Here is a 21,521-nt window from a genome sequence, read left to right on the forward strand (position 1 = left end):
TCGAATGATAATATGTTAAGCGTATCCGTTTCACGTCGAAATTGGACTGGTTCGCATTCAATTTCGCCGTGGCGAGACGTCCCGTTCCATCCACGAGACAACAGGACGTAGTCTCGCGTACGTCTTGTGTGCTAACATTTGCACAGCACATCGACAAAGACGTCGAGGACGATTCACCGTGGCACCCGATGCACCGAGGAGTTCAAATAACTTCAGCGAGCATAAGTCATCCGTAAGGCCGGAGGGCACGCGGTCGGGGCACCCTAGAATTATCGCTAAACGTTATTGCCTAGGCTCTATAGATCTTGCGTATAAAATGCTAGGTTATCCTTACCGTTTATGTGCGGTTAGAAGCGGGGGTGGACCGATGCCGGACTAGAATTTCGTTCGAGCGAAGTTGGACTCCTTTGTACGAGGTGGATGGTAACCCTGACACGCTTATGAAGTTTTACTCGCAGACTATGGAAGCAAATAAATGTGGGGCTTGAGGAATGTCAACATTAATTTAGCAAATAATTATTGACTTATAAAAGAATTCTCGACTGGAGGTTCGATCGTCCTTCGTTAGCTCGACGATCGTTGATTTCCAAATTCATAGTAAAATGGTGGATCGAGTCCCTGAAACGCGCTAGGCGATCGTGCCGTCGTTATCCACTCCGCGGTTCCCCTCCCTCGGTTCCCCTCCCTCGGTTTCGCGGTAAATGACATAAAGCACGAGAACGCTTTAGCTCCTGCCGCTAGACATTAACTCGTTTTTCACCTTTTCCACGGGAAGATAGCAAAGGGACGATAGAAACTCGCAGGACGCCAGAACGGGAAAGAGAAACCAGAGAGGAAACGTATACCAAACGAAACAGGTCGCTTTGTTGTTCAGCGACGGGAGTTGGAGGGTATTATTCACTGTTGTAACAGACTTTGAGCACCGTTACGTACAAAGATCAAAGCTAGCTAAACCATCCGAACTCCGTGCCAGCTGGAGTCATGATATCTTGACGTATTTAATGTTCGTTTCACATTAAATGTTGCGTTGATATTAACCGTCTATTCGCCAGAACAACCGATGAAGGGGTATAATATACCCATTCCAGTGAAACATTCTACTTGAAATGGGGCTGCAGTGATCTACTACAAAAGCACGTTGACATTTTGAATAATCGTGTAGGTAATTGATTAAACGGTGATATTTGAAAAGAAAAAATTATTTCTGGAGGATTATAACGTGGAGGATTTAAAAGTATCGAGTTGAGTCTTGTAGAAAAGGTAAATAGAGGTTCGGTTATACATACGAAATTTCAAATTAACTAGTTCGATCGTTTTTAAAATATCACGTCGACGCTATTGTGTAGTGCAGCGTACTGTAAATTAATCTATGATTACGTAATCATTTACTGTTCAGCTGTAGTGAGCAGGGAATAGTTTTAGAAACTTGCCAATTATATATATATATATTTCTACATTTAATAAAATACGATTTTTTAGAATGATTGACATTACATATATTAACCCCACGTTTGAAATTGAAATATAGTTTAATGTATTCGTATTATATTATAATATTTTAGATAGATGTATTTCTAGTCCTAAAAAATCTTAAATTATTAAACGTAGGGGCGAGCTGCCTTTCGTAGTTTTCATTGTTATATTATACGTCTGTTCGGGAGCCTGAGTATTAATCAATTACGTTCTATCGTCATACCAATAATCTAGCCACGGTGGCGAGAGAAAAAGGGGTTTCTCATGGGACGTATGAACGCTGTAACCGAGGAAGACATTCTGAGTGATTGTGGTTGCGGCGATCTTGACATCTTCCGGAAATCCTCGCCGCTTCTCATCTACATTTGTTTAAGAAGAACAGATTTATATCACGTACCGCATTGACAGACGGTTCTGGGAGTCGACTTTTTCGATTTTACTTTCAGAATGCTGCCTTCAGAGCAACGTCTAAATCTGAATCTAGTCTATTGATAAAAATCACAACGTTATCAATCTATTTATCGCTTTATCGATATAATTAAGTGTATTATCAAGTGTCGATAAAAATCTCGACGCGATAACCGAGCAGTTATTCTTTCGAGACGTTCTTAATCATTACTCGCTGTCCAGATAAGAGAAACAAATACTTCTAGTAATCGTGGAATTAACGAAAAGTTTCGAAGACCGTTTGAATATTTTCAAGGCGTTCGGGAGACGCGCTTTGATAGGCTTTTAATTCGTTGTTTCAAATTATCAAATAACGGTCTTCCATGAGGAGGATATTACGGTCGGTAGATCTGCTTTGCGGTGCACCGGACTGTATGATTACCGAAGTTCGGAGGCTATAGTGCTCGAGACGTTCCGTGCGCACGTCGCGTCGGTTTCTGTTGCTGTTCAGTCTTCGTCAAAATTATGATCATAAAGGTATCCATTGTTTCCACTATCAACGTCGACAAACTCCTGGCTCCTTCGTGTCGTGTTTCAAGTACAACTAAACATTATTTCTGATTTTATTAGATTTCATTCTCATATGTTTTCCTTAAATAAATATTTAAACTCAACTTCCCAACCACAAATTTCCAAATTCTCTTAGAAAAGTGTCAATCGGTCCAAATGTTGAGATCGACCTTCTTAGCGTCCTTTGACTTCAACCCGTCGATGTTTTATCGCTTCGAGAATCACGGTAAGGCGTGCAGCGAAGTGATTCGCGATTTACTTAGAACGTGGAGAAGGAAAATGTAAAATCAGGATTTTCGACAGATGGCCAGAGTCTCAGACCTCGGGCCGTGAGTACGCGGATGGTAAAGGGAGAGCCAGACCTCACGATTTTACGCCCCCGGGCGGATCGCCGATGGAAAAGTTGCGCTCTGAGTGCTCCGGCTTGCTTTTTTGCTCTGAGACGTTCCTGTCGAGCTCGAAATTTTCGAAACATTTCCAACGACGTTTTGTCTACCGTGCCGGGCTCTTTCCACGTGCAGTTGTCAACACGTTCGCGCCGACTGACGTAATTTTACACCGTCACGTAACGGATAATTAATTACTCTGAAATAATTCATCAGCCGTACTCTCTATGTTTTATTTTCAGTTAAACTAGCAAAACATGTAAAACTAAATAAATCTGTGGAACTATTATAATTTAACCAACTGGTGCAAAACTAACTCGATAGTGAAATATATAATTTTATTAACGCAGAACTAACTTGACACTAAAATATAAGTTAACTACGAATGATTGCGTTTGTCTCGAAAAAAATGTCTAACGCTACGCAGACAGTAACATATGATTCCATTTGACAAAATCCCGATGATCTTGATTACTGCGAAGAAAAAGGACTTTGGTGAAAAATTAGCCTCGTAACTCACTCTCCCTATGAGACCACTCAACTTTTGTTCCCGAGGATATTTTTTTTGTTTGTACACTTCCAAAAGGGGGATAATTAGACAGCCGGTTTCTGGTGTACATGCTGCATAATTAATTGTTTCATCGAGATTCAAGAAGCGTTTAAATACAGTTGCATGTGATAAATTATAGTCTTCTCCTTAATAATCCGGATAACAATCACAAATAATATATAATACGCTATGAATAATGAAACCTTGCCGATATATTTTTGTTTATTTTCTTTACTATTGAGATTTTTATATTATCGTGTTTTATTTTCAAATTCAAATTCTCATTCACCAAATAACGGATCAATTTATTTGTTATTCGTTACTCGACATTTTGAAAAAGAAAAAAATTGAATACGCAGGCGACGAGGGATAGAGCAGCTCGACGATGCGAAATAATTGAAACGCGGCGCCGATAACGTTATCAGTTTTCTCCCCGTGGCCGCGATCCGGCCACGAATTTTCGTTGAATTAATCCAGTAAAAAAAAAAAAGAAAAAAAGAAAAGAGTCGTCAATTACCGGGGGAAAGTTTTACAGATCCACCCCACTGGAATACAAAAGACGGCACTCGGCTCCGCTCTCCGCGGCGTATTTATCTGAAATTAAAAGAAAAGCATTTTCCTTACGGTCCCGCAGTTTAAAACTTCTTTTCAAGCCCCTTACGCTCTTTTCCCGAGCACTCCGCGTGGAAATAAAAAGTCCACGGACCCGCCCGAGAAAGATACCGCTGGTTATCCAAGCTTTCAAAGAAGCATTTCGCGATTCAAACGACGGGGAATAATGTTTTTATACTCTAATTGCGGGGAATCGGACCTACAGCTAGCACGTTGCGGAACAGAATTTATGAATCGGGACACGGGAGGATGAAAAGTCTCGAAAAACTCGATAATCGATACGGGACGTATGATTTTTGTTTGGGGGAAAAAAAACGTGAAATGTGGAGTAAAAGTTGAACGCAAGAGTAACAGGTGTTGTAGTGAGAAAATTGTGAGTTATGCAGCTCGATAAAATAAATGAACTTGAATTAGACTTTCTTCGATTTAATTACAGCGGGTAACTTCAGTTTTTAATTTTGCAGTTTAATAATCACGATCTACACGCATAACGATCACAGAGGTCAGTTTCGTTTCCTTTCAGTATACGAATTGAATGCGATCGTATATCATTATATTTAAAGGTGGCTTGGTTATTATAAAGTATGGTAAAATATGAGGGGTCGTAGAAGACTGTGATTCGGTTCAAATCACGACGAAAATTGACGGGATTCTGATTCGTGGAGCATGTGGCGAGCCGAACCGTTCATTTCAATTGCAATTGACTATGAGCGTTGTATCGGCATTATTCTGCGCATAGCCCCGGGCCGTATAGAAAACTAAATTCATGGTTTTAGGCGAGAATCGAATAAGAAGTGAGAAGAGCTACGAACGTTATCGGTTATTCATTGTTTCACGTTGTATGTGCTGTTATCTAAATACAGAACTCAAGTTTCATATCTATTTCTTACAGAGTGATAAAATTCTTTTCACTTTCTATATTTTCTATCAATTCCTTATTGTTTCACTATTTCGATCAACTTCTTACTGTTCTGTTCATTCAGTGAAACTGCGTTTAATTAAAATTCTGGAGTAACTGTGTCCACAGAACTTTTCTTATATGGATCTTAAAATATCCATTGGGTACGAGCAGTTTTTTAAAAAAATGGTTAATGTGAAATTAAGACACTAGTAATAATTAAAAGGAAGATTCTTTTATTCAACACTCTAGTTTAAACAGAAATATTTATTTGCCATTTCATTACATTAAAGCATCGACATAGTAATGAATCACACGGAATGCTGCAAAATTTGTTTTAGCAATTATATATTCTCCCTTGAAGTCACTGAGGGAAGTTTAAAATTTCCATGGTTTTTCTTTATAAACAAATAGCGAGTTTACCTTAGAGAGTCACAGAATTGATTTCAACGCCTATTAAAAAGAGCTAAATAATATTTACGAATTCATTGATTAACGAAACACCTCGCGCCACGAGTAGCTCGCGATACTCCAATGATCTTAATACTTTTAGGAATACATCCAGAACGACAATGAGTAATCGCTCGTTCTTAACTGGATATCATGCCGTTACCCCCGGTATAGCTATACAAGATGCACGTAGAACGGACGAGAGGCATAAACAATGCAAGTATCTAGCGGCGAAGGGGTTCGAGCACTTGGCACGTAGGGCTCCCTGCAAGCCAACGTCCAATTACCAGCTGGGCGCGTATCTTCATGGGGGGTCCTACACGCAATTGTTGTATTTCGTCATTGTTCCGGAGCGTGATTGAGCCCATTGTTTTTGCGTCTTGTAATTATTAGAAAAAAAAAACCAGGAGACCTCGAAAGCTCGAGTGCCTCCCCTGCGATTTTCGGATCGAGATTTACAGGAACGAGGAACGCCGAGATATTTGATTTCGACAAGAAACGAATTATCGTTGACGGATAGTCAGCTGCAAAACCCATGGTCGATGAGAAGTCATAGGGGACAGCCCTTAAATGTGAGAAGTATTTTAAATATCGAATAAAAAATGAAACAATAAAGTTGAAATTATATTCCTCTGTTGAATGCTAAATTAAAATTCGGATGATTGCTAACAACCTAAGCTCGCAATTTGATAAAGTCACGATCGTTCCGTGGAATTTTTACGCATATCGTTGCGTCGCGGCGACTGCAACGGACGTATTCTCGATACAACGATGACATGGACGTAGAACTTTTTACGTGCGCTGTTATTAAAATGGCATCCGTATCCTTTTGAAGTCCTTGGTGTGGTGTCGCGTCGCCCCCGATTCGATGTTTCTGGCCGTGATTTCATCGATCGGACGGCGGAATGGATTTTCGGGGGCGATGTACGATGTTGAAATTTCTGAAAATACGGCGAACGTCAAACAAAACGCGAAGCTTCTGTCCGCGGCAGTCGGTTTCGTCGACGCTTCAAAGCCCTGACGTTTTCAATATTTAAAACTGGATTCAAACAGCGTTCCGGTTTTGCGTGTGCAATCAACCAATCACATATACTCGGGGGCAACTCGTCGAAGTGACGGGCACGCGGTATCGTCCATAAAATTGCGAGACATGAAATACTAGAAGTGATTAAGGGGTCTTTCTTATGTAACGCCTTAAAAATTAGACGACACGAAATTAAAAAAAAAAAAAAATACTATAAAGTAAATAAATTTCACACTATGTCTGTATATTAATAGATACCTAACGTATGTACTCAAATTTGTTCAAGTAAAAACATTTAAGGTAACCCTTTACGAACGGGTTAATCTCTTGAGGGATAATGACAAAATATTGGGATCGTAATACCTTGTACAATTAAAAAGTATACCATACTAAAGTGGGACAGTATATTTGTAGATTAAAATTAATCTCTAGACGAAAATTGATTCACTTTGCGTGTATTTAGTTAAAGCAAAAAGAAATCAATTTAAAATTCGTCCATCAAGAAAGTTTGAAGACAATCCACCCATATTGTTTACACGAGATTGTTGAAAATACTATTTAAAAAGATATTTAGGGTCGTTATGGAGTGGTGCACCCTTAAGTTCATGATCGCAGAGCTCAGTGTCGCAAATAACGTCGAAGAGATTGGCCCGGTGACGATCTTCCTCAACGCGTCCGTGCGTAATCGAAATTTTTGCGGTGTGACACTCACCGTATCACGTTTCCCTTTCGCTCGAGGCGCAATAGTGTATTATACGTCCACGTAGAATAAAGATCCTTTGACAAAATTCTCCCTAGGGAGTCGCTTTAGGGACGGCTATATGGCCACCAGGAAATGACTGAACCGCGTTAGGATATTACGTTATGTTAAAGGCGTTTCCTCGTAAGAAAGTTGGGCACTTTTCGTCGACCTGCCACCGACGCTACCGTTTACTACATGCTGCATCGGCATTTAACGTTTGTCTGCAACATTTTACTCTGTCAACGTGTTGCAGAACCTGAGACCTCGTTTATTAATAATACTAGGAGGAACCACAAGTTTTATTCGATTTCTCTTTCTTATCTCTAATACGTTATCTTCTCTTTCTAATAATACTATAATAATAATTAAATAATTAAATAAATAAATAATAATTAAAAAAAGAAAAATTCCTGCAAAGTTTTCCTCAGGTATTTTCATAAACTTTGCTCACGACGATTTCTTATAGCGACACTTACTATCTCCACAGGTAGAAGCACTTATTACAAATGCAATCGCGGTATCAATTAATTCTCAGACGAATAAATAACCCGAGAAATAATTCCCGTTCCGAAGAGCTGAAGTAAAATTCGTTCGGTGGGGCAGAGTTAAACCAACTCTCCCGTATCAAGCGCGCAATCTCTCACTCGGAGGAAACATTTTCAATCCAGGAAACCAGCAGTACGTTACAAATAATTAAAATCAATTCAGCAAACGTCGTTAATCACCTCAATTAATTAAGAACGCGTTCTACATGATTTACATCCGCCCGATCGCCGCCTCGCGGAGTTCCCCTGCCGAAATGCAGCAAAACAAAAACAACCCCACTCCCTCCCAAAAAAAGAAACGAAACGAAAGAAAAGAGAGGTTCGTCACGATTTTCATCGAACCTGATGCATCGATTACGTATCGCGCGGAACGAATGCAAAAACAGGGAACACCACGCACGCCGGGTCGACTTTGAGAGTAATTAATTAACCCGTGCGGCGCGATGCCTGTTAATTAGCAACGGGATAAAAAGCCGCACACAGAAGAGGCAACGGTTAATTTCTCGTTGAACGTTCGCCACGGCCGCGTTTTGCTCGTGTCCCGACCGGTAACTATGACCCAGCCTATTTTCTTCTTTTTTTTTTACGCGTCCGACAAATTTATACGAGGCCCACGCGGGGGTTAAAGCGAGAAATATATAATAATAAAGATCCGGGAATAAACCGGAACGTCAGTTCCCCGGAGACCGGTCGTTGGTTGTAACCGATGAAGACATAAACCCATGTCCACGCGTAATTTAGAGTTCTTAACTCCCAGTAGGTGGTTGGCCATCACCCCGGGGCTCGAGACACCTTATCGCGCCCACGGCTATGGACGCTGGTTCTTCTTCTCCTCTGTCCCTCTCCTCTCCACGTGACCGGGGATGGTCTCCTTTTTCTGTCCTTTGAGAGAGACAAACCCCCTCGCCATGCCCTGGACGAGCGATCCTTGTTCATAGTCTGGTTCGATGCCGAAGTACGATGTTGTTTTACAAGCTGCCGTGCGCGGCGATCGTAGCACGCGCAGTCGGATTAAATAGTACACACGACGACAAAAATTCGTGCCAAATTAGGGGAATACGACCAGTCGGAGAGCTCTTAGCACCGCGTGGGCTGCGGTACCGCGGTCTTGCATGTTAAGGGGGCATACGCGAGGTGTGTTCGAGGAGATACGAGACCGGTCCTACGGACACGTTTATCAGCAAGTCGATTCTGCGTTAATCCGTTCGAGATGTTTGGGTCGTTCCGAGAGGATTTTTCGAAATTGGAACACTCGATTTTTTCGAATAAACTAAGTGAATTATATTCTCTTAACTGACGATGTTCGAAAAAGTAACGTTTGAAGGATATTTCATACATTTTTTATAAAAAAATATTCAAAAATAAGAGCCGGTCAGAATAAGCTGGTAATTCTCACGATAGCTTTATCTGAAATCAAGAAACTAAATATTTTCTATAAGCACGCGAGTATAGCTCCTAATTAAAGGAATAGAAAAACAAAATTGAAATTGAATTTTTACCAGAGTTGTATACAAAATCGTCCGACTTTCCGTCGAATCTAGACCATGTATACCCTCGTAAAATAAATTCTGATCGAAGAAAAAATAAAATCCTTCGTTAATTGAATATCGTAGATGATATAGCTGGCATCCCGAAGCACAGCAGTGTAAACATACCCTACCAGAACGACATACCGCGACTCCTTTTTGGACTGGCGAAGAAAAAGGCTGGTTTCGTGATAGGACAACGTTTGCACCGTCGGGTCAGAACCGCCGCTGCGAGAGGCAGCCGGTCAACGGGCTGCGATGCACGTCGACATCCGACCTGACACGTACACACCGCGCCATTACTTTCAATTTATGTTCCTCCCGATCCTTAAATCGGCAAACTTTCGGTGACCGCCCGCGGGGCGATCGAGCGTCGCTAAAAAATATATACGTATATACGAGTCTGTATTCTTGCGTACAAGCACGCTAGCGAGGGAAAGAGAGGGATGGAATCGCGGACAGGGACTCGCGCATGCACAGGTAACACGGGTCCGAGAAGAGAAGAGTGAAATATGCTTTCGGGGAAGGTGAAGAAGGAAGCAGAAAGTCGACCAATGTACGACAAGCGAAAGAAGAAGAATTTTGGAGACCTCCCGTTAGTCGTGGGGACTGATCCGACACCTACTTGGCTAGATGATGAGTATAGTTATGTGTAGAGATTTAGGGGAACAACTGAATGTTATTATTATATCGAAGATTTGAGGACTACTCGACTGTTTTTAATCCATTGTCAGGTAAATATGGAGCGTTTAGCTCTGAAAGCCAAGATTCGATACCGGTGTGTTATCTAAGTTGTTATTTTGATAATAAAAAGTGATATTAAATTTGTCATTTTGAAAGAAATTATTACGCGAAATTTTTGTTCATCCTTTCTAATAATTACTGATTCAACATAAGTTAACATAATTCATATAACATATAAATGGATATATTTTATCCACATTCTTTTAAATTCGTATCATATACGTATAGTTTTCTCCAATTAAAAACAATTTGTACTATGATTATTCTGCCTGAAATATCTACGAAAATTCGGCTTCCATAAAAATGATAAAATTCATATAATTCCATTAAAAAATAATAACGCGTCGCAACGATTGTTTCCTGATACAATTTTCCGCATTTTTACCCACTCAAAACGTTTTTTATAATTTATTTTGTACTCCAACGTTTATTAAACGATATAAACATGTTATGAACGAGCCAGGAAACGTTTGCTGGCATAATAGAATATTTGAACAATCGCATAAAGATATAAGACTGCAATTTCGGAGTGAAGTTCGGCTTGTTGTCAGTAATCAAAAATATATGCCCCGCGGCGACGATTACTCGTGAATTTTCATTTATTCACTCGATGCCGAACGAAAATTCAATACGGTAACTACTGAGTCTATATTTTCCGCAATTTCTCTATAGAATCACGCGACCAAGCAATTAACGTGTTAAATAACATTCGGCTGGCGTTGGCTTTAATTTAATTTTTTCTCGTTTTTCTTTTTTTTTGTTTAACAGTCTCGCGGTCCCCCGCAGTGCTGGAAATCATTTGTTAGTTATATTGCCGTTTATTGGACAAATGTAAATCATTTAATGCTTTCTCGTAACGAATGGACTTTTCGATCGCGAAATGTCAATATGCACGCGGATTTAAGCAATTGATATGATGCCGATAAATGGCAAATTGATATGTAACTTCATGTGCGCAACTTTTGGTTGTTGGAGTTAAATGCCAGTTGATATTTATTACGAAGGAATGAAAGAAAATATATTTCGCTCTTCGTTGAATAGAAGGGAAGACGAATACTTTAAATTTCTGTTTTTCAAGTACAGAGACTCCTATAGTCAGAGACTGTTACATTTATCTAAATTTTCAATAACTCGATTCAAAATTTGTTTATTATTCGCTTCATATCGAGGGAATAATAAAATATTAATTAATTTGTTTATTCGGAACGCAGAGTTTTAAACGTAAGGTAATCGATGTAATTAATTATCCATTTTCCGTGTAATGTACTCTTGAAAGTAACTTTTATAAAAGTATAGCAAAAAATTGAAAACATGTTCGAAATACACTACTGGTCGTTAATTTCAATGTATCACCACATATATAACATTTCCAAAGAAAGACAGACGTAATTAATGGCTGCCGTACATAAATGAATGGAAATATGTACTATTGTAGGGGATGTCTGCATTCGTTAATACCATATCAGCATGTAGTTGTAAAATGCTTGATATTTATAATTAGTCAGATAACGAGGCTCGCAACGGAACAGTATATGATCCCTACAGACGCCTCACCTCGTCGCGAGCTCCCATAACGTATAGTTCGAAACCATAACCTTTACTTTGCCAACTCGTTAACACGACGATACGCGACACGGCTGTCCTCTCTCGTCGCGGACTCGTCGGACGGGGCGTTAAGTGCGCGTTAAAAGTTTAATTGGGCCGACGGACGGGTCGCCGAGTCGTAAAGGGCAGAAAATTGGGAGGAGTTGGTGCATCCCTTTCTTCGCGCACGGTCCAACGGAAAAGGGGCCAAGTTCTCTTTCGAGAAAGTCTCGACTCGTCTACGTATCCGTCGGACGCGTGGCCCTGCCCCGTGTGAAAAGGAAGAAGCAGCTACGAAACGGCTTTTTCGGAAGGGGTGGTTACGGACGGTCGGGGGGGCCCGCCCGGGCGGGGGGGGCCGCGGAGAGGGGAGAGGATAGGGAAAAGATAGAGAATTGTCTCCGACAATGCGATCCCTTCCAACCTGGTGGATCGAAGTGAGTTTTGAAAATGTATGCGCACACGGCCAGATTCACAAGGAGGGCTGTAAACCCCGCCTTAGGCCAAGCTCGGGAGGGTCCCTTATATTCCGCACTAAATTTCACCCTATACCCGGCAGACGACGACCACCCCTTCGCCTCCCTACGCGGACCCATTCCACTTTCCCTCGCGTTTCTTCCCTCACCGCCGCGACCATGTGTGTACGAGTTTCGTGCCAAAGCAGTGACCCACGAACCAACATATTGGCGTTGTTTGAAGAACGAGAATTGCTCGGGCGCTGTTGGGGTCCCTGCGACAGGGTAGAACGATCGATCGGGACGGTCGCGATCGTGCCCGGCTCGTTGTAAATACCGCAGGCCTCCTTTTTGATCGTCACGTAGCCGCGTAATGACGTGCGCATTCTTCTCGTCTCCAGCAACGGGGGAATCCCATCGCGATAGAATCGCGGTGAATCGTGCTCGACGAGCCGGGGAGGGGGACGATTTCCTTTCTTAAGTAGTCACGAGCCACCGTAATGCCGTTGTTTGCCGCTCGATTGCGACTCGAGGGCGGCGGAACGTTTGTTTCGAACACCCGTACTCGGGGACTTTTTAATTGGTTACGGGCTCGGAGACTTTCGCACGGTAAGTAGGAATTAAAAGTCGCGCGGTACTTGGACAAGTGACGTTCGAGAATTCAGGATTATCATTTTTACGTTATTGTTGTATTCTGGGATGAGAAATATCAAATAGAAGTGAATTCGATGAATACAGTATATTATGCAGAAATTGTGTGCCACTGCAGGTGAAAAATGAGGACAGTTTTTTTTATTGACAGAAACTTTACAACTGGCTTTTGGAGCTAACCACCAAATTTAATTGGTGCGAGTGTCGCGTCTGTGGTCGACGCTCGGCAGCGTTTCTACTAACAATTCAAATTGATCATTTACATTTGCAGATCAGTTCGGTTTTGTTTGTTTAGTCTTCTCGTTTACGGTGCCAGTGCTCTTTGTTTTACCTACTCCACTATCTTTGTTTTAGCTAGATCCACGCAACTCGTTTTAGAATGGTTTGAAACTGATCGGTTGCGCCGTGTGCGATCGCCCTAATTCTCACAAATTGCTTGTAAATCAAGACACGAAGTGTTCATAGTCGAACACAGCGATACCGCAGTACCACCAAAAATATCGCGGTCCGTGTGGTACTCGAGGCATCCTTCCGCCGCATCCTTCACTACAAAGGATCCTTTTTCCCAGTGTTCGATCGCCGAATTTCTGGCAGATCTCCTCCTGTTCTAACCTCGAATTTATTCGGCGCCCTCCGTCGGGATTCCATGATAATTGAGGTCTAGCCGGCGCATGAGGAGGGATATTTGTTCTCTCCACTTAAAATCAAACCTCCACGCATTCCCATATTACGCGGTTTCGTGCCGCTGTTTGGCCCCCGCTCGGAATGCCGTAGCGTGCGCGCCGCCCACGCTGCATCGACGTCTCGTGCCCTCGCTTAGAGCTCTTTCACACGGACACGCGAGACCTGGCACTCGAGTGCTCCGTCCAAAGAACCGGTGCACAATGTGCACTGCACACTGTTTCGATTTGGATACATCGCTCGGATTCACGGTTTCATTTCGCACGAAAAGAAGCTATATTAACCCTTTGGGTGCCAAGGAGCGAAATATCGCTACTCTATACACTCGCGAAAAGGCCCAAGAGCGATGTATCGCAGCTATAAGTGCTATAGCTCGTTAGAAAATCAATTTTTGTTTCATGAAAGTAATGTCAATATCTAGTGCACATAGATTTATTTCTACACTTCAATTTTATTTCAAACACCGTAATGATAGAGTTAGTGCAGCACACGTTCCTTTGCAAAAATGTATGATGGTGCTTTGTTTTTGAATTATTAACGAAAAAGCAGCGACCAATCACAGTAGCCGAGTAGCGCGCGCTCAGCCAGCCAGTCCTGGCTCGAGCTTGTGCTCTCGCGGCTGAGTGCGCCAGGACTCAGTGAGTCCTCCGAGTGTGCAGATTAAACTCACGCACAGGCGGGCCCTGGGGGCGGCAGCGAACTAATGAGAGAGGCGAGCGACCGCGATGATAAAGTCTCGGAGGTTCTTCGTACGTACCAAGAGGTCCGAATATTTCCTTCCCCGCCGGTTCCAGCCACGGAGGAGCTTTCTTCCTTCTTCCACGTCGACGCGACGCGCGTTTCCGACGATACGAGGCGTACGCGAGTGTTGGCCGAGGAACGAAGCGCAGCTGGAACCACGCGTTATCGATGGGAGGATTTCGCATCGCGATCATGATATATGTCTTCACGGTTAATTGTATCGGAAGCGAAATGAATGCGCGACCGTCGGGAATAAGGTGAACGTTAAGTGCTCCTCAACGCGGAGACTCGAGGTGGAGATTTTCAACAAGATAACCGATATATTATTTTGGAGTAGTTGTTTTCTGGATTTCGAAGGAACCTGTCTTACTTCCGAATAACAAAGATAATTTATTATACAAAAATACGATGTAAGAAAAAAATTATAAGATTGGAGCCAAGTATCAGAAAATCAAAAAAATCAGAAAATTTAAAGATACCTGCTCACTGATTGGAAAGATTCAAGCATACTATCGTACTATACCTTGCAACCTAGCGCTATGTTCATAGACGAAGTGTGTTATCAGGAAAGTTGTGCAACAACGTTGCTAGCTTCTTTATTTTAAAGTGGCAGCACGTCCGTGGAAAAATCGCTTCCTTGTGGAGGCAATTATGCTAATACGTCGCTTAGCCGTGCAGCCCTGCAATCGGTCGAATACGGAACGTGCGATACTCGGGGCACGGGTGCCCCGATACCCGAGTCTCCTCCCCTGATCTTCCTTTCTCAGGTCCGACGGTGCACCCATCTTCTGCTACCTTCCAGGCACCCAAAGAATCCGAACAAGCTTTTAACATGCATCTCGTGTATGTCCCATAGAAATTCCAGGCCAGGGGGAGAGGATGTCCGGATCGTGTTCGCGCCGTGGGTGCACCGTCGAATGCTCAATAAGGACGGAACCAATGTTTTATCGCGAATTAAGAGCTGTTGCCGCTGCGACGGGGGAACTCGGTCTGGTCATCGAGGTTGGAATTCGAGGACCAGGGGGTCCGAGCTCAGGTGGTACCTGTTCAAGTCACGGTTTGCAACCGCGTCCACCAAACTTTCGCTAATTAAAACGTGTAAAATTAATACGTGTAAATACGTGTGGTTATACGTGTGGCAATACAGCCACTTAATATTAAAATAAATAAGATAGCAATCCTTCTACTCACTTCTAACCTCGTCTCATCCACCCCTCCCCATCGGACGTTGTAATTGCAATTTCTCAAGAACGATTCAGCACTTTTCTCAGAGACCAGAAAATTCTTTACCGAAAGAGGGCCCTGCGTAGATACCTGATGACTTCGCAGTGTATCGACGACTCCCTGGCGGGGATGCTGGTTCGAGCACTGGGCCGACTTTTAAACACTACTCGATCACGCCACGCCAGCGGCGAACGGTCCTTCGAACCACGGGTACGCCACGCCACCGATACTCTCCGTCCTGGTACTGAAATTGGAGATAAATTGACACGCGCTTATTACAACCATGATAATGGCGTAAACGTGTACCCGGGCGAGGTTCGCTTCTGCGTAGCGTAAAGACCACGGTGCCGGTCGTGTGCCGTTTTCAAATGCTACCGGATCACGCCACGCTGCGGGGCAATTCGGCGCAGCTACGTGAACAGGTAGAACGTCGCTCATACTGGAACGAAACCCCTGGCATACTGTTATTAGAATCGGGATACCGATAGGAAAGGCGTGGGTACCTATTCCTCGGGTACGTCTTTCCATGTTCCACTTTGCGGGATGGATGCTAATTCCGAAACGCCCCGGCAACGTCGTGGATCGAGACGCTGCGAGAAAGTTCTCCTTCGATTATTATTCGAAACGATCAGACCGTTTCCGTTGGACGTGTGCGTGATCGTGGCCACGATGACGGGAATTATCGAATGAGAATCCGAAAATGATAAATAAACTGCGAAGGTCATATAAAACCGCCAATGATAAACTTTGTAATCAGGTTAGTAACATAAACATGAAACTTAACTACGTACCATCTTGACTATCAAGAGCCACATAAATAATTGCAAATCGAAGCACTCATCTCGCCAGCGTCGTTTCGCATGGACAATTTACATTTTCCTCGAGCAAATTACACCGATTGTAAATCCTAGAGCGAAGAATGCAATTTGTACCGCCACGAAACAAATCCGCGTCGAACGTCGTGCTCGATATTCCGCTGACGAGACCCTCCCGCAAAAATATCGCGGAGCTTCAAAGGGTGGCGGAACCCCGTTCGGATTCAAAGTAGTAAGAAATCACATTTCAAAAGAACCCACGGAGTCCAGACGTTAGGCAAGCCGACAATTTGCATGTTATTACCGTCAGGCGTTTGTGGCTTATACCGGGGCGATTTACCGCGGCAACCGAGGCTTGTTTATTGTAATTATGAAAGTTTGGCTTCCAGCTCTTACCTCCGGTCTTTGTCTACCATTAAAACCCCGACGGAAAGGAGCCTGGAAAAATGTTCCGGATATTTGATGGAATAAATTTAAATTACTCGGCTGCATTTATTCGGTCGCAGTTTACAGGTACGGGAGTAACGAATCTGTTATATTTTCCATTCTGATTTAGTGGTTCAGTTTATAAAATGTTACTAGTGCGATGAAATTATGTTTAAACTTGTTGGCACTGCCCCACATTTGCACCGAGCGCAGTTGTCCCAAAACATACTCGACTCACTCGTTCACTTTCTCCTCCGAAAAAGACATCTCCGAGAAAAAAAATTGCTCACAAAGAGGTCCGATGTAACAATACGACGCAGAACTCTGAACCTATTCGTGGGCGTAATCCTCGGTGCAGCCTAGAGTGGTCCCGTATTCGCGGTGAACGGTTTGAAAGGACCAAATTTGCCACGCGCTTAAGTCAACAAGCTCTTCACCGCCCGCGGTTGTAAAAAAAGAAACGGGGACGAGGTTATTCAACGGGCTTTCAAGATGCACGAATGTTTTCAGAAAAATCACCTCCAGATACGCACATTTTTCTGATCGGGGCGGTAGCACCTGACAGCCCCGAGCTGTTCGTGAAACGTGAAAGGATGCGGACCGGTGGACGCGTCGCGTTTGCGGTCCTCGTGATCAATAGGGGTCGGTATCGATCTTGGAGGATCTGTTTATAGCAGCGCAGGGATCATCCGGGATCCATTGATCCCGTCAAAGCATCGATCGGGTTCTCCTTTCGCGTACAAAGGTGCTTAGGTGAAACAAAAAATTGTTATCCAATCGAGAAGAAGATCGCGAGGGAAACGGGAATCATGTCGGGCTGAGTTTGTTAAGCTGATGCGTGTAATGCAGCGTATGAAAAGCGGAGGATGCATTCTGTAACTATCATATTATGTATAATGTAATATAAAACTATAATTGAGAATTTTAATCGTGATTTTAAATGTCATAGATTTTTACGTTTGGATTAGTTGAAATATAAAATAAATATGAAGATAAGTATTGAAAATACAAATTGTACAGGTAACTCATACGCGAGTTATGATAAATGATCGCTAAAAATATTTGTAAACTTACTTAATCGAGCTAATTGTACACCATTTTTATTCTCTTCAATTTTCTATTTAAAATTATCATCTCAGAATGTAGAAAAATAAGCATAAATTTTGAGAAAAGAAACAAAAATTCACGATTCGTCTATATTTGTACGTCACAGAAGAATCGAAAGCGAATATTCCTTAAACACCCAACTAGTGTTTATCCGACCTATACATGTCACCGGTAGTATTATTTAAACGGTATAGGACGATTAGGTTCGTTTATTTCGTTCGTGGAATGGTTATTACGCGTTGACGAAATTTGGACGCGTTCCGTGGTACGTCTATTAGAATTTGCCGGAGTTATAGACACATCATTCAAGTTGCTCCGACGCGGAAACCACTTAGAGACAGAGCCAAAGTTAGGTCATCGCTTCGGATTATTAGGTAATTAGGGTAAGATGGTCTCCGTGACCATCTCGATGATGAAGGGGCCACGGTATATACACGCCGACTACCTACCGATAGATAAACACATGGGCAGATTACACAGCGCTCTCGGCTCTCGCATGGATATATGCAATTTAACTAGTAATTTCCAACTTACACCGGCTTAACTTTGGGAGTAATGATGTGGTAGTTAAATTGCATCACACGAGGGAGTTATGGCGTTATAACGTAATGTGCTCCGGAACAAAGTGGATTATAGTAGATTTCTTAGCAAGCAACTTCTCGCTTAGCTGCTGAGGCTTGGTTACAGGAAGGATTCTGTCTTTGAGCGTAACCGTCCAACCAGTCAAAGGCTAATCCCCTAACGGCTCTCCACGAATGTGAATTTTAGGTGGTATAATGGGTATTCCATCTACGACCTCGTATTATTGTTTTCATATTTCCTTGTTAATCCTCGTGCAACAGTAGGTGGTAATCAAGATAATGAACAGAAACAGAATGAACCAAAATGAATAATACTCCAATAAATGAATAATAAACTCATCTGTTTAATGATTTAATAAATTCACCTCTAGTTCAACAAAAATGGACCACAAGTTCGAAAGTTATTGACATGTAAGCAGAACTAACAAACATGATTTATGCCAATGCGTTTGTTCTTTCGTTTCTGACAGCGTCGGTCCAGTCATCTATCACATAGACTGTGTACGTAATGCGGAAAAATTTGCATTCGCTTAAAGGCTCATCAAGTGTGTCTTCCCTCTTCTTCCCGTTCCTGTTTCAAACTATCATTTACAACATTCCGCGATCCTTTTTGCTTACCGCCTTCCATTCATTACTACCACCGTGCACGCGAGCGAATTTCCTCGCTTCCCGAGCGAATTTCTCGGAATCTTCTTAATTCAGCGACCTTAATCGCGTGCTCTTCCCATTAAAAAAAGCTTACTCACCGAATCGGAGGGAAAACGTAAACGCAGTAATAACCCGCGACATTGTAGACGGTAATTTATGGTTTCGATCAAGGAAAGGTATGGGCGATAAGCAGCCAACGCGACACGCGCGTGTAGTTAACTGATAATGTGAGTTTTAATATTTGAGAGTTGGTAGATGATAGGTTTTTAGAAAATAGAAAAATTTCGAACGCAGGTGCTTTGAAACCAGAAACCAGAAACCTTTGCTTAGTATCGCCTATAAACAAAAATCATCGCCCCTCCGTCGCCACTCCTGCGCGAAGGGTTCATTTCCCCGCCTGAAGTGTGTTTGGACATCGAATCGCGCCGTTTTGTCTGCACGATGCACGTTCTTCCCATTGCGCGACTACGACGCAGCTATCGAATATCTTCGATATTATACCAAACTAGCGATGACTTGGCGTACCACTCGACTTGATTTGACCCGGTCGATCCGTCCTGGCGCGGTCGAGTTCGAGTCCAATCGGGCCGATCTCGTTAATTGCGCAACGTCGACCCGTTGTTTGTCGATCCTGCATTTCTTGCTTCTTTCTCCATGGGCGATTCACGAACCACCGTGGATAGCCCGGAGGTTCGCATCAGGTTGTTCCTGGGCGCTAATATAACACCGGTACTCCTTCCTCCTCGATCGAGTCACGACTTAACATAGGCGTGGTATGGCGCTCTCCGGTAAGAAGATGGACGGTTTGACCTCTCCCGCGAGTTTCGAGTACGATCGCGGAAGCTAGGCATCGCCTCTCTCTCGTAGAAATCGCCATTTTGATGTTAGGTACTGGCGATACAGGTTGTTCCAGGATTTGCATACATTCATACACGTTTTACTAAATAATTGTCATACACATTGCTACTTTACTGAATTTTACATCATTTACAAGTGAGTTTCGTACTCATTTCTCTGACGAAACTTCTGAAAATCCCTGGATATTCCCTGACAGTCAGAAAAACATCAGAAAACAGTCAATGCATAGGAAATTTTAAAATACTCGACCGAATAGTTTCCTCCTCGTAAATTCCTGAATGCACTCCTCATTTCAGCTCGTCTAAACCAACCTCCCCACCAAACGAGGACTTTCCACGTATGTTCATGCATATGCTCCACCGCGTTTCTTGCCACAAATCGGATTTACTCGTGCCAGAAGCACCCGTAGAACCAGACGATCAATTAGCGAGCACCTTCCGAACTTAATTGCAAGAATCGCCGAGGATAATGGAGAAGTTCGATCCTCCATCAAAGCACGAAAAAAAGGAGCCATCGCTCAGGTCTATCGGACCTGAGATTCACGATGTCCCTGGCAAGCGAAAAGGGGCAGAGAAGGCCGGATTGGAACGTGCGCGCGTAAGAAACGTCGAGGAAAAAAGCTGCGAAGAGGGTTGGCACCAGAAGACAGGGGACGAAGAAAACGAGAAGAAAGGGAACATCGACGGCGTGAAAACCTGCCGAAATCTCCAGAGGGGAAAACAGAAGCCGCGTCTTGGCGTGCTCGTGGAAGGTTACGCGTTCACTCCACCTCCGAGGGTTTTCCACCTCCTTCGGCCCTCACCCTTCCCTTGATCGTTCTCCTTCTCGGCGACGGGGGTAGAAGTACCCAAGGGTGGGTCGGCCAGCAGAGGTAGCGACATCAGGGGCGTACGAAGAAAGGGGTTGCAGCGTGGTGGTCCTACATAGTTCGTCGGTGACAGGGTGGTGGGGTGTACAGGGTCGAAGTACAGTAGTGGTGTAGTAGTCGTCAGAAGGGGTGGCTGCAAAGGAAGGGGCATCGATCGGTCATGCGCAGACTATGTTCACCGTTCGTCTGTTCTTTACGTGTTACCGGGTACAAATGTGTGGGTGGCACACTGTTACATGGTTCGTACACGGCTAAGGGGTGGAGAGGGTGTGGTGCGCGGAATCGAACCTTCCACCTTCCCCGCGCGCATCTATGCGAGAACGACGGGTACCTGGTGATAAGGTATTCGATCTTCCACTTTCGTTTGTACTTTCGATCTCTTCGTCACCCCCTGCGTTGCAAGTGCAGGGTGATTATGGAGTCTCTTATTCTCGACAACGACCTTAGGGTGCAATGTACTGGATATAGAAAAACAGGGAATTTTAAATCGGTGCTGTACCATCCAAGACGGAGGCTGAGGGTTGTTAAACGAATAAGAACCGAACTAAAACGCTCAGACATTTAATATTATTAAATGTCATTAAATACACATCCAATATACAATTTAGCAAGAAAAATCGCATAGTAATAACTTAGAGCGTATATTAATTATTCATTGAAGGTAACAAGTGTCCACATATTTATGAACAAGGGTGTATATCGAGACCAATCCTGAATTCCTAACGCCACCGAATCGGTACAAACTACCCCTAGGTACTATACTAGGTACTATACTAGGTACTACCGATTCCTTTTTCGGGAAACATTACAATTTAAGAAACCGTGTAAAGTGGTCCAATTTGAAAGATCTACCCCTACGCTGGTTTAGTATCCGTGGTAGAGGGTAGAGCGATCGCTAGGCCGCTCGACGAGCCACGGCCGCGTTAAACGAAGCGCGCCTTGGTATAGGTTGTATCTCTTGCTGGTTAGGTTAGG

The sequence above is a fragment of the Hylaeus volcanicus genome, chromosome 3 (assembly GCF_026283585.1).
Source record: "Hylaeus volcanicus isolate JK05 chromosome 3, UHH_iyHylVolc1.0_haploid, whole genome shotgun sequence".
NCBI lineage: Eukaryota > Metazoa > Arthropoda > Insecta > Hymenoptera > Colletidae > Hylaeus > Hylaeus volcanicus.